Source organism: Alligator sinensis, unplaced genomic scaffold (assembly GCF_000455745.1).
Source record: "Alligator sinensis unplaced genomic scaffold, ASM45574v1 scaffold573_1, whole genome shotgun sequence".
NCBI classification, from domain to species: domain Eukaryota; kingdom Metazoa; phylum Chordata; order Crocodylia; family Alligatoridae; genus Alligator; species Alligator sinensis.
The window spans coordinates 2,017,050-2,028,900 of NW_005841877.1; the positions used below are offsets into that span (position 1 = coordinate 2,017,050).

Below are 11,851 nucleotides of genomic sequence, written 5' to 3' on the forward strand. Positions count from 1 at the left end.
CTCAACCTGGTACTGGCTACTGGGGATGACCTAATCAGTGACCTAGTGATTGATGGGAAGCTGGGTGACAGCGATCACGAGCTGATCACCTTCACCATCTGCCGTAAAGCTGGCAAGTCAGTCAGCAACACAGAAGTGCTTGATTTCAGGAAAGCTGACTTTGACAAGCTCAGGAGGCTCATCAGTGAGGCCCTAATGGACCACAGCCCCAGGGGGAGGGGAGTTCAGGAAGAGTGGTTGCTCCTTAAGAGAGCGATCCTCAATAGACAAGCTAATCCTATTCCATCTTGGAGGAAAGGCAGCAAGACGGTACACCATCCCCCCTGGCTCTCCAGGGTTCAAGCAGACCTCCTGAGGCTAAAAAGAAAGGCCTACAAAGGATGGAGGATGGGATTCACCTCCAAGGAGGAATATTCTGCACTGGTCCAGTCGTGCAGGCAGCAAAACAGGAAAGCCAAGGCTGCAACTGAACTCCAACTAGCTTCGAGTATCAAGGACAATAAAAAGTCCTTTTTCAGATATGTGGGGAGCCGGAGAAAAAGCAAGGGCAACACTGGGTCCCTGCTAAACCAGATGGGACAACTGACGCCCAGGAAAAAGCCAACCTATTAAATTGGGTACTTTGCTTTGCTCTTTCATCAGTCCCATGGGACATCCATGCCCACTGCAGGACGGGGAGGTCTGGATGAGGGAGATTCCCTGCCTTCCATCAATGCTGACCTCATGAATGAACACCTTGAGAGTCTGGATACCTTCAAGTCAGCTGGCCCGGACAATCTACACCCCAGGGTACTCAAGGAGCTGGTGAACAACATAGCCCAGCCTCTGGCACGGAACTTTGAGAACTCCTGGTGCTCTGGTGTAGTTCCTGAAGACTAGAAGAAGGCCAATGTGATGCCTATCTTCAAGAAAGAGAGGAAAGTGGATCCGGCAAACTATAGGCCCATCAGCCTGACCTCTATCCTGGTGAAGGTCTTAGAAAAGTTTATTAAAGAGGCCATCCTTAATGGACTGGCCGATGTCAACATCCTGAGCAATAGCCAGCACAGGTTTGTTGTGAGTAGGTCTTACTTGACCAATCTCATTTCCTTTTATGACCAGGTGACCTATCACCTGGACAAGGGAGAAGAAATTGATGTCATATATCTTGACTTCAAAAAAGCCTTCAATCTGGTATCCCATGATCACCTCTTGGCAAAAATGGCCAATCGTGGCCTTGGGTCCACCACAATCTGCTGGCTGGGAAATTGGCTCCATGGTCAGACCCAGAGGGTGGTAATTGATGGAAGTCAATCGTCATGGTGCCCTGTGACCAGTGGGGTTCCCCAAGGCTCTGTCCTTGGACCCATACTGTTCAACATCTTCATTAATGATGTGGACACTGGTGTCAGAAGTGGACTGGCCAAGTTCGCCGATGACACCAAACTTTGGGGAAAAGCATCCACACCTGAAGACAGGAGGGCGATCCAGGCTGACCTGGACAGGCTCAGCAAATGGGCAGATGAGAACCTGATGGTGTTTAACACTGAAAAATGTAAGGTTCTCCACCTCAGGAGGAAAAACCTGCAGCATCCTTATAGGCTCAGCAGTGACATGCTGGCTAGCACTATGGAAGAAAGAGACTTGGGGGTCATCATTGACCACAATATGAACATGAGCCTTCAATGCAATGCTGCAGCTAGTAAAGCGACCAAAACGCTGGCTTGCATCCATAGATGATTCTCAAGCAAATTCCAGGACGTCATTCTCCCCTTGTACTCGGCCTTGGTGAGGCCGCAGCTGGAGTACTGTGTCCAGTTTTGGGCCCCACAATTCAAAAAGGATGTGGAGAAGCTTGAGAGAGTCCAGAGAAGAGCCACGCGCATGATCAGAGGTCAGGAAAACAAACCTTACGACGACAGGCTGAGAGCTATGGGGCTCTTCAGCCTGGAAAAGCGCAGGCTCAGGGGTGATCTGATGGCCACCTATAAGTTTATCAGGGGTGACCACCAGTATCTGGGGGAATGTTTGTTCACCAGAGTGCCCCAAGGGATGATGAGGTCACATGGTTATAAACTACTGCAAGACCATTTCAGGCTGGACATAAGGAAGAACTTTTTTGCTGTCCGAGCCCCCAAAGTCTGGAATAGCCTGCCATCGGAGGTGGTTCAAGCACCTACATTGAACACCTTCAAGAGTAAATTGGATGCTTATCTTGCTGGGATCCTATGACCCCAGCTGACTTTCTGCCCTTCGGGCAGGGGGCTGAACTCGATGATCTTCCGAGGTCCCTTCCAGCCCTAATGTCTATGAAATCTATGAGATGAGTAGGCTGTGTTAAGCCGCTCAAACTTGAAAGGTTTGTCATATGTGTTGCCTAATTCTTTTTTCTCTCCACCTGGTCTTTGTCAGGTCATTTACAGTAATATATATAAAGAAAATCCAAAGAAAACATGTTAAATAGTGGGTAGTTTACTTCTGAAACAATATTGCTTTTCTGCATATTTCTATTATAAAAGCATGCTTTGAAAACATGAAAAGAACCAAACATTTCTACTAGCTTCTTTCTTTCCCTCTGATATTTTGGAGGGAAATAAATTACAATACAGCAGTTACTGCAAATATGATCTGTGAGACCTTGAAAGTATGGCTACTGCATGTTAGCTTAGATGTTGGCAGGTATCTTAGGATAACTATTATATCTGTTATAAAGGCAGTGATTGATCAATAGTAGGGCAATATGGTACCAAGGAACTGTAAAATCAAGTGCACTCACACTACTAGCAACATAATTAGTAAAATATTGAAAAAAAATGATAATTTTATTGCACATTTGTGTTAGTATATTCATTGCAGGGTTTCAGGTTCTTATATAAAAGTTAAAATAGCATCATGTTTGATTTATTTTAATGTATTATCTTTTCCTTTCTTGTATTTTCCTGGTCCTTTCTGCCATTTTATCATGTAGAACTATCTGCTTGAATGTCATTGACTTCCCCACTATTTAATTTTCTTCAGATCTAATGCTCAGAGCCTCTCTGGTATTATGTGCCCATTTTCCCTGGCCCTTCAGTACTCTGTCCTTACTCTATTTTGCTAATCTGATCCTATTGTTATCCTCCAATTGTTAACCTCCTATTGTTAACCTCCAATCTCTTTACTTAAACTGAAGTGTATGTTTTGACTGGTTGGGCAGTGCCAGTTCTATAATAATTTAATCAGAACTTGAGACCGACCATTTTACTATACTGTATCTTACAGATGAGCAACATTGCTTGTACTAGGAAAAAGCCATTATACACAGAAGATAACTCTCTGAGGAGTTAGAATCTCTCTCCTATAGTGCTTCCTCTTAGTCAGGAAACAGAGATGCACTTCCTTAATTCATAATTAGCTTAAAAGCACATAAAGTGCATTTCACTTAGGTGTTCCTTAGTAATGTCTTAGAGGAGAACACAATGAGCATAAAATTGAATATACTTTACAGTTTTAAAAACCTATATGTGTATCTATGGTTTTTAAATATTTTGTAAAATAATAGGTGGAATGAATCAAGGCACAGTGGATTTTTATTAACCAAAATATCACAGAAATTATATTTATTTTAAAACAGCGGTGTATAAGGCATATTATATTAGGAGACATATTTATAAAGTTATTTAAACTGTATAGGTTGGCAAGAAATGTATGTTAAACATTTTTTAAGGTGGTGTCAGGTAATTTATAAAGCTCCCTAAGTGATTTAGGAGATTACAGTTTTCAGAGTCATTTATATGACTATGAGGGGCCAGATTTGTAAAGTATTTACAGTCCTCAGTGGGAATGAAGCACTCAGGTAATATTTGAAAATCCTATTAGCCACCTACTTGCATCTTTAGGCTCCTAAATACCTTGAAATCAGACCCTATGTCCTTCTGATTTTCATGAAGGCATTGCCTCTATTGCCTAAAACAATTCTGAATATTTTACTTAGTTTTTAAAGCATTGTTTTCAGTGTTACATTCTTGCTTTCTTTCAAAAATTAATGTTTTGGAAATCTATTTCCAAATGTATATGATTTTTCTTGCTCATTCTAATATAAAATATTCAGAAAAAATGGGATAATCCTTAGAGAGTAAAATGTTAACATTCAGTATATTTGAATGTGCTCATAGCAACATGTTGTTTTGCCTGATACTGCAAAGGGCTGAGCATAAATGGGAATAGAAAGCCACTGAGAGTTGAGGACATTCGGCTCCTACTGAGATAGGTTCACAAATCCTATGTAGTAAATACCCCCCACCATCCACATAATTCTACAAAGAAAAGTCAACCTATGCAGTGCATACACATGGGAAAACTTGTGAACATTGTCTGCACAGAAAGGTATTTGGAACTGGTATGAATGAAAAACAAAAGTTACTCACCCATAGTAGATAGCTGAATTAGGTCTATAGAATTTATCAAGCATACTCATGAGGGATCTAGCTCACAAAGCCTGATTCAGAGCCCCTTGGGCTTCCAGTTATTTCACTGGGCACTGAATCAGGTCTCTGAGGAGATTATTTAAAACAAAACAGTTTGCATTACTGTGCTTACTAGTGCTTCATTCACGTTGTGCATTATTACATTAAAATAAAGGCAAAAAAAAGAGAAAGGTAAATAGAGTAAGCATTTAAGATTACATTTTCAAAGGCCCAGATTGCATATGCCTGACTTGTGCAGTTGTGTGTGGCTTTGTGCATATGTGCAAGCCACTGTCACAGAAATACACCTTTGAAAATATGGCCCTCAGCACCAGAAAGTGATTATGTAACATAGCTTTTATTCAGCACTGAAAAAATAAGCCTTCCTTTCTAGTTAGCTCTGCTTTCATTTCTGGCGGCAGCAGAGACATAAATTGCATTATTTGCCTTTTATCTCTGTGGATAATATTTTAGAAAGCATTTTTTGTTCTGTTTGAGCTGCTGTCGTGGACAGATGGACTGGAATCCTACCTGCTGGCAAGGGTTTAATTTGTGACAGGAACTCTATCAGCCTTTCTTACCTCAGGCTGTTTATGGCATAACATGAGGAACTATCATTTACACTCATGATAGTGGAGCAGATGCTGCTCTGCCTTGTGTAATCCCCACCTGGCACTACTCCGGTTGCCCATAACTGTAATGCATGCAGTCAAGAGGTCACAACGCCTGTCACTTGGGTTCTTAAAACTGAGAGGCCATTTCTCTTTGTCTATTTATAGTCCAGTGCTAGCATGTGAATAGAGCACAGCGTATCAATGCTGCATAGGTGAGCAGAAGCAAAATTCTGCCATAAAACCCCTTTAACTTCAGTGAAGGCAACATGTAGCCCAAACATTTTGCTTCTTTCATTTAAGTCAAATTCATGACTGAGTACTTTCCAATGATAAATAGCTATATCAACAGCATAGCCCGAGGGAGACCAGGCCATTGTGTATAATTGTTTTCCCCTTTTTGTTGTTAGGTACATCTGAGAGCCTTTACTACAATTTGTATGAAAAAGAAGGTGAATATTGAACTTTTTTTTCAGACTGATTACATGTATAATGGCAAAAAGGGTGCACAATATTGTAACTGTATAAAACAATTCTTTTGACAGTAAGAGATTTTTACAAATAATCGATAGATATTGGGCCAAATTCTGCTTTCAAGCATTATTTGGAGTGTGTTGCCAAGAGTCAAAGATTTCTCAGGGATTTCATGATGAGAAAACCTCGAGAATATAAATTCCAGTTTGTCTGAATCCCAGCGTCAGGTTGAAATGCTTATATGGAGAAATTTCAGATAAATAATTATGGATTAAGAAGAATGGTGGGGGAGGGAGGAGGAGAACGGGAACTAAAATGTGAAAAAAAACTTGAGGAATCTTTCTTTGTAAATTATCTCAAATAAGCATTTTAAAAGGTCAAAATGACCAGTATCTGTTTTAACCTCACCATAAATAAATAAAAAATAATTTTGCCAGTTTCTCTTAAGGCACAAGTTACTTTAAATCAAAGCAAGGCAGAATAGAATCCACACCTAATGTGAATACTGACTTTTAAGAGCACCGTCCTCACCATTTTTTTAATTTTCTCTTTTGTTCTAGCTTTATTTTACAAGTGTTATGGACAAGTCTCCCACAACACTTATGTGTGTATGAAAAACTTCCCACTGACACAATGTATCAGATCTAGGACAAATCTATTACTAATAGATTGCTTTCTCCTGCTTTCTCCATAATGTTTCACCTATTGCAGGTACTTCCACTTACCCTACTGACCTGAAAACACGAAGTAGGAGCAGACTTTCCATCCCCATGATGCCAAGGGTTGTGAGAAAGTGACCATTACAATGTTCAACTAAATTAGTTTCACAGCGACACAATGAGAACTTACTCCAACCACCAGTAAAGTCAACAAAAAATCTATTGGTTTAAATGGGAGTTGAATTAAACCCCGGATGAATACACAGATATGCCATACTGTACTGGGTCTAAGGTCCATCTCTTTTAGTATCCCATCTCTAAGAGTAACCAGAATTTAGAGGCTTTAGAGGCACATGCTAGAAACAGGAATGATCTACAAGTAGCAATACTTGCATTGTGCTGTGATGAGTAACAAGGGGAAGCCCAGGATCTCCCAGTGGTCCTTGGGGAGGGGACACTCATGAGAAGAACTCTGCATCCCAGAACATGTAGAAATTAGAGAGGATCATGCTCAGCAGCAGTATAATGAAGCTGAGCTCAATAATCAATTTAGTTATGAAAGAAAATAAAGGAGTTGAGATAAGTATTTGGAGGAGATAGGATGACAAAGAGGAGTTCTGGTTCTTCAGTTAGGGTGAACATAATGAAAGTTATGTTTTTCTCCCATGCAGCTGGGCTTTGTTGATTGCCACATAAAGCTGGGAAGGAATGTTTCCTCCTATTATGACAGGTATCAGGGATATTTTTCACTCTATACTCAAAGACCCTTGCACATCCTTCTCTTTATACATGTTCTTACATGCAGTCCTCCCTCCCACCTATCCTAGAGATCATCATTCATGTCACTCCATTCCTTCATTCCCAGGACTTGCTTCTCCTGATCCCCTGGGCTCCACTCTCCATGCCTTCTGTAGATTCCCTCTATTTTCCTCCCTGTAGCTACCATCTAGTTACCATTCAGATCCTTCTCATCTCTGGTTATGTAAATGCACTAGTATTCAACTAACATTTACAAACAGTTAAAAGTCATAGTTTCCCTGAATGTGTATGAAAATGCCTGTTTAAAACCAAAGCCTGAATCATATCTACAAGTAACAGGAATAAGGGCAAATACAAACAAGCAGAAATAGAAATGTAATACTGTACCTGAATAGTTTAAGACATACACTCTGTAAAGCAGAGCATTTATCTCTGCTTTGGCCTAATGTATGTAGAATCCATGAACCAGAATGATTATTAGCACAATGGGAAACAAAAGACTATACACTTCTGCTTAACTTTCACCCTCAGTGGGTGCATCTACACAAAACAATTTTACTTAAGATTAGACCTAATTACTGTGCAGTAAGTGTCACTGTCTTCATGTGGAGACACTTACTCTAGGGTCATTTGCTCTAATTGCAAGTAAATTTGTTATCTGTAAATACAAGTAGCAAATTTACTCTCAATTACTTACTGCACAGTCCAGCATGTGAAGACAGCTGACCAGGAGCAAATGTGCTCCTGGTAAGCCGGGCAGCAGGAGGTGAGATATTGCTCAGGAGCATTGGGCCAGGAGACAGATATCTCCTGGTCAGGCCTGGGACATTGCTCCCTGCCCCTGGGAGCTGCCTGCTGCTGGAACGGACTCCAGCACCAGAGCTTGGGCAGGGACAATTTCCCCCTGCCCCAGCAACAGAGAGCCCCTGGCCCTGCTTCCTCATCAGGGGCCCGGGGCTGGAAGATCACAGAAGTAACCGGGGCAGTCATGGGGCCTAGGCTGGGAGATGATCACAGAGTGGGACTCAGAGCCCCCTGCTGCCAAGGCAGGGGGACATTGTCCCTGCCTGGGCTTCAGTGCTGGAGCCCGCCTCAGCAGCAGTCACCTCCCAGGAGCAGGGAGCAATGTCCTAGCCCTGACCAGGAGTCAGTTTTCTCCTGGCCCTGTGCTCCCTGGCAGCCCCTGGGCTAGCACCCAGAGGGAGTCTAGAGCTCCCCTGGCTGCTTCAGGGGGCTGGTGCAGGGCTGGAGGGAGTGTGAGCAGTCTGCTCCTAGAAGCAGCAAATCTGCTCCTGTGTCCCTGCATGTGTAGGTGTGCGCCTGGGACAGTTTACTCTTGAGTAGTTTACTCTAGAATAAACCGATCCCATATTATTTTCACATGTAGATGTGACCAATATGTGCTAAGGAATACCTTGGATAAGGGAAGGGATACTAAAAAGGATCCACAGAGGCTACAAACAGATGTTACAATTGTCCTGGAAAAAAACACTTTTTCCCAGGAAAAAATGTGATCATTCAGATGTATATGTCTGTTATCCCAGGACAAACTTGAAAAAGGCTCACAGGATAAGAAGTAAGTGCTAACAGACTGTCCCAGAACATCGTGAAGTGGTTCCAAAAAGTTGTCCCAGATTTGTATCATTGCACCAATGACTGAAAAGCAGCAGTTCATTCAGCCTCTCAGTAAACCTTTACTGGAAGGGTGATATTCTATATGCCAATCTTGGGAGTTTTCTCATCTGGGCTAGAGGTACAGCTTGTCCCAGAACAAATGCAATGGCTGTTCCTAACTAGAGATCCTCTTTATTTTGAACTCAGTCTGAAAAAATAGAAGTAAAAAAAAAAAACCCTCTTCATTCTGAAAATAGAAGTAACAGTTAATTTATTCTTTTACATAAAAAGAAAAGGACTCATGCTTAAGATTTTTTTCCTATTAAAATCCCTGTATTTCTTTAATATCAGCATCTATGGTCCAATGTTAGACACTAGAAGAGACAAAAATAATTAATATTTATCTTGTAAATTTATATGGATATGCATAGAAGCATAGAAAAAATAGAGCTGGAGAAGACCTCAGAAAGGAATCTAGTGCAACCCTCTGCTTAAAACAAGATAAACTTTACTATACAAGTTTTTTTCTAACCTATGCTTAAAATGATACAATCCTGTCTCTGCCTTTGGCCAACTGTGAGTGGAAAATAAAGATAACTAATTAAAAAAGAATTTATTCTAACATTTACATTAATTTATATGTTGTGTGACATGTTAGAAAGTAAGAAATTATATGTATTCATCTGAGTATATGTAGACAAGCTGCATTTACATTTTACTGGCAGAATGCCTTAAAACATATTCAGTTACTACTGGGAAGAAGGATGGTTTGAGGTAGCTGCAGTGTGACCACGACAGCCCAGCTGGTGATTGGGAGGGGGGGGGGGGGGCTCCATAAGGGGAAGGATCAGGCCCCTCAGGGCTCTGGCAGGAGTAGTGGCTACTGGCAGGAAACCAGGGAGCAGGGGGCTACCTGGTGTGAGCCCCCTATGCTTGTTCTGCCACTGGTGCCGGGGCTCTGAGGAGCCTGATCCTTCCTTCTGTGGAGCACTCCCTCCTGCAGCTTGTGACTGGGCTGCCAGGCATGCCATGGTGACCCGTTCTAGGGCTGTCCTGGAAGCCTAGGACTGGGTGCAGGGGAGGGTCCATGATGATGCAGCAGGGAGTTGGGAGCATGCTCTCCCATGCCCAGCATCCAATCAGGGGTGGCCCAGGTACTCGGCTGTGCTTGTCATTCTCTGGCACCCCATGAGGTATGCTGGCAGATGTGTGGGAGCACCCCCAGCCTGCTGGCCTTGGCCAGTGCAGGCAGCCTGCATACCCTCCTCTTCCCCACAGCAAGGGTGAATGTATGGGTTTTTTTGCTTCTGTTCAGACCCCCATAGGTTTGATTGATTCCACCTTGGGATTTTCGAATGTCTGTACTTAGCCTTAGTCATGACATAAATGTACAAACACACATATATTAACATGCCTTTTGAAACCTATGGTAAGTCCACTTTGGGCATCAGGGGATCTAACAGAGAAGGGCTGTAAATAATAAATAAATAAATCCAATAAATCCTGTCCACCCCAAAGCTCACACCTATGCTGTGCATGCATAAAACCAGAAGATACCCAAATGCTGGAATCTGGAATTTGTCATGCCCAGACATTGTAGAGCTTGTTTATTTGTTGTCTAATGTAAAACTGTAAAAAAATACAACCCCAAAAAACTAGTGTAATATTTGGGGGGTGGGAGAAGTTAGGTAGATTTCCTTGAAATGTTCCACATAAATATTCCTCCTAAATTCTTCATTAACACATTTTCTTGTTTGAGATTTCTATTAATAGTTTGTATGATATGAACACTGCTTTCAAGGAAACAAGATTAATGAAATCTTTTTTCTTTTGGAGGTTGACTCCAAAAGTATATTCCAACAAATGTCTCTTCTTTCACAGCTACTTTTTACTGTTGAACAGCTAATGTCAAAATGGCAGTTGCAATCATTGGCTGCATCTACAGGAGTGCAGACATTTGTTTCCAGAGGGACAAGTAGCAGTGGCACACCTTGTGCTACTGCTACATGTCCCCAGGGGACACCTGTGACATGTATGCTCTGGTGAATGACAGGTTACTCCGGGTGGGGAATGGGAGGCTGGGGCCAGCAACTGTGCTGGCCCCAACAGCCTTACCTGAGGTCCTGGGGGCCTACTGGAGCAGCAGCCATGGCAGGAAGCCTGGCTGGCAGCTGAAGCATGGCTCTGGCTGGCCAGGTTCTGGTTTTGGGCATCATGTGCTGCCGCCATGTGTGCCGCCCCACTTTTTTGAGTGTGAAAAAAAAACCCTCGCTGTAAGGTAGCAGTGCCTGGAAATCCTGCATGTGCAGTGTATGACATTGCAGATGGGTCTGAAGTGCCACATCTCACATGTTCGTGCTCATCTGGATGTGGCCATTATGTCTAAAACTCATGAATAATTTATTTTGGTACCTAAACATGGATTTAGAGTGTTTAAAGTCAGTACCCAAGTTTAAAACCCTTATAGGTTTCTTCAGATCAAAATGAACAGCACTGACTCAGTTACCTTGTTTATAGTGAAAATGCCTCTTTAGAAACATTGGAAATACCCCCATAAAATATTCTATGAATGAAGAGCAAATCCAAGAGAATTAAATTGACCAAACATTCCAATTTTATAAAGGTAATCCTAGTTTTTCATATGATAATGTTCCAGCTTCCCAGGAATTTCTTTCCAAAATTCTTAATCAATATATAATCCTATAAAAGAACTTACTTTTGTATTTACCAGAACAAAATCTCCATGAATTCAGAGTTTATAATGAACAATGTTTCAAGTGAAAAGTCAAAAGGGCGTAAAAGCTCTCAAAATCTTCCTTTCAGTCAAAGTGAACATTGACAATACTTATTTACCTATTCCTAACTAATTAATTTGAATCACAGTAAATTGCTGAGCAAATCTTTCACTTTGAAAATATACCTGTATCATTACTGAGTCAAAAGCTATTAGAAGCAACAGAAACTTGCTTAAGAAAATATCACTATGACTTTTCTATGATTATTTCACATCTGAAAAAGTGTTGCAACAGTATTTTTGCAGGTTTTTATTCTAAAAATATAGTCTCCTTAAGGATGAAGGTCAAAAGTTGTGTGGGAGAGGTTGGTGATCTCTCAAAACCAGATTTTAAAGATCCATTCACTATCTTTTATCATGTGACAGGAATAGACAACTCTCATTCCATTAGAAAATAACATAAAATATGCAAATACCTTCACAGAAGTTGTACTGATAATGCTTTACAAATCAGTCTTTGCCTTACTTTTTTCTTTAAGCACTAAATGTGTAAATAAATATGAATTAAGATAAATA

At 41.4% G+C, this 11,851-nt stretch overlaps 1 long non-coding RNA gene across 1 annotated transcript in view; it reads left to right on the plus strand.

Moving 5' to 3' along the window:
* Positions 1–6,337, plus strand: part of LOC102378190 — a 15,072-nt gene extending 8,735 nt beyond the window's left edge. Inside the window, exons 2-3 of the long non-coding RNA XR_323076.1 lie at positions 5,446–5,487; positions 6,221–6,337. This is a non-coding gene — a long non-coding RNA (uncharacterized LOC102378190). The remainder of the gene's footprint in view (positions 1–5,445; positions 5,488–6,220) is intronic.
* Positions 6,338–11,851: the final 5,514 nt, after the last annotated feature.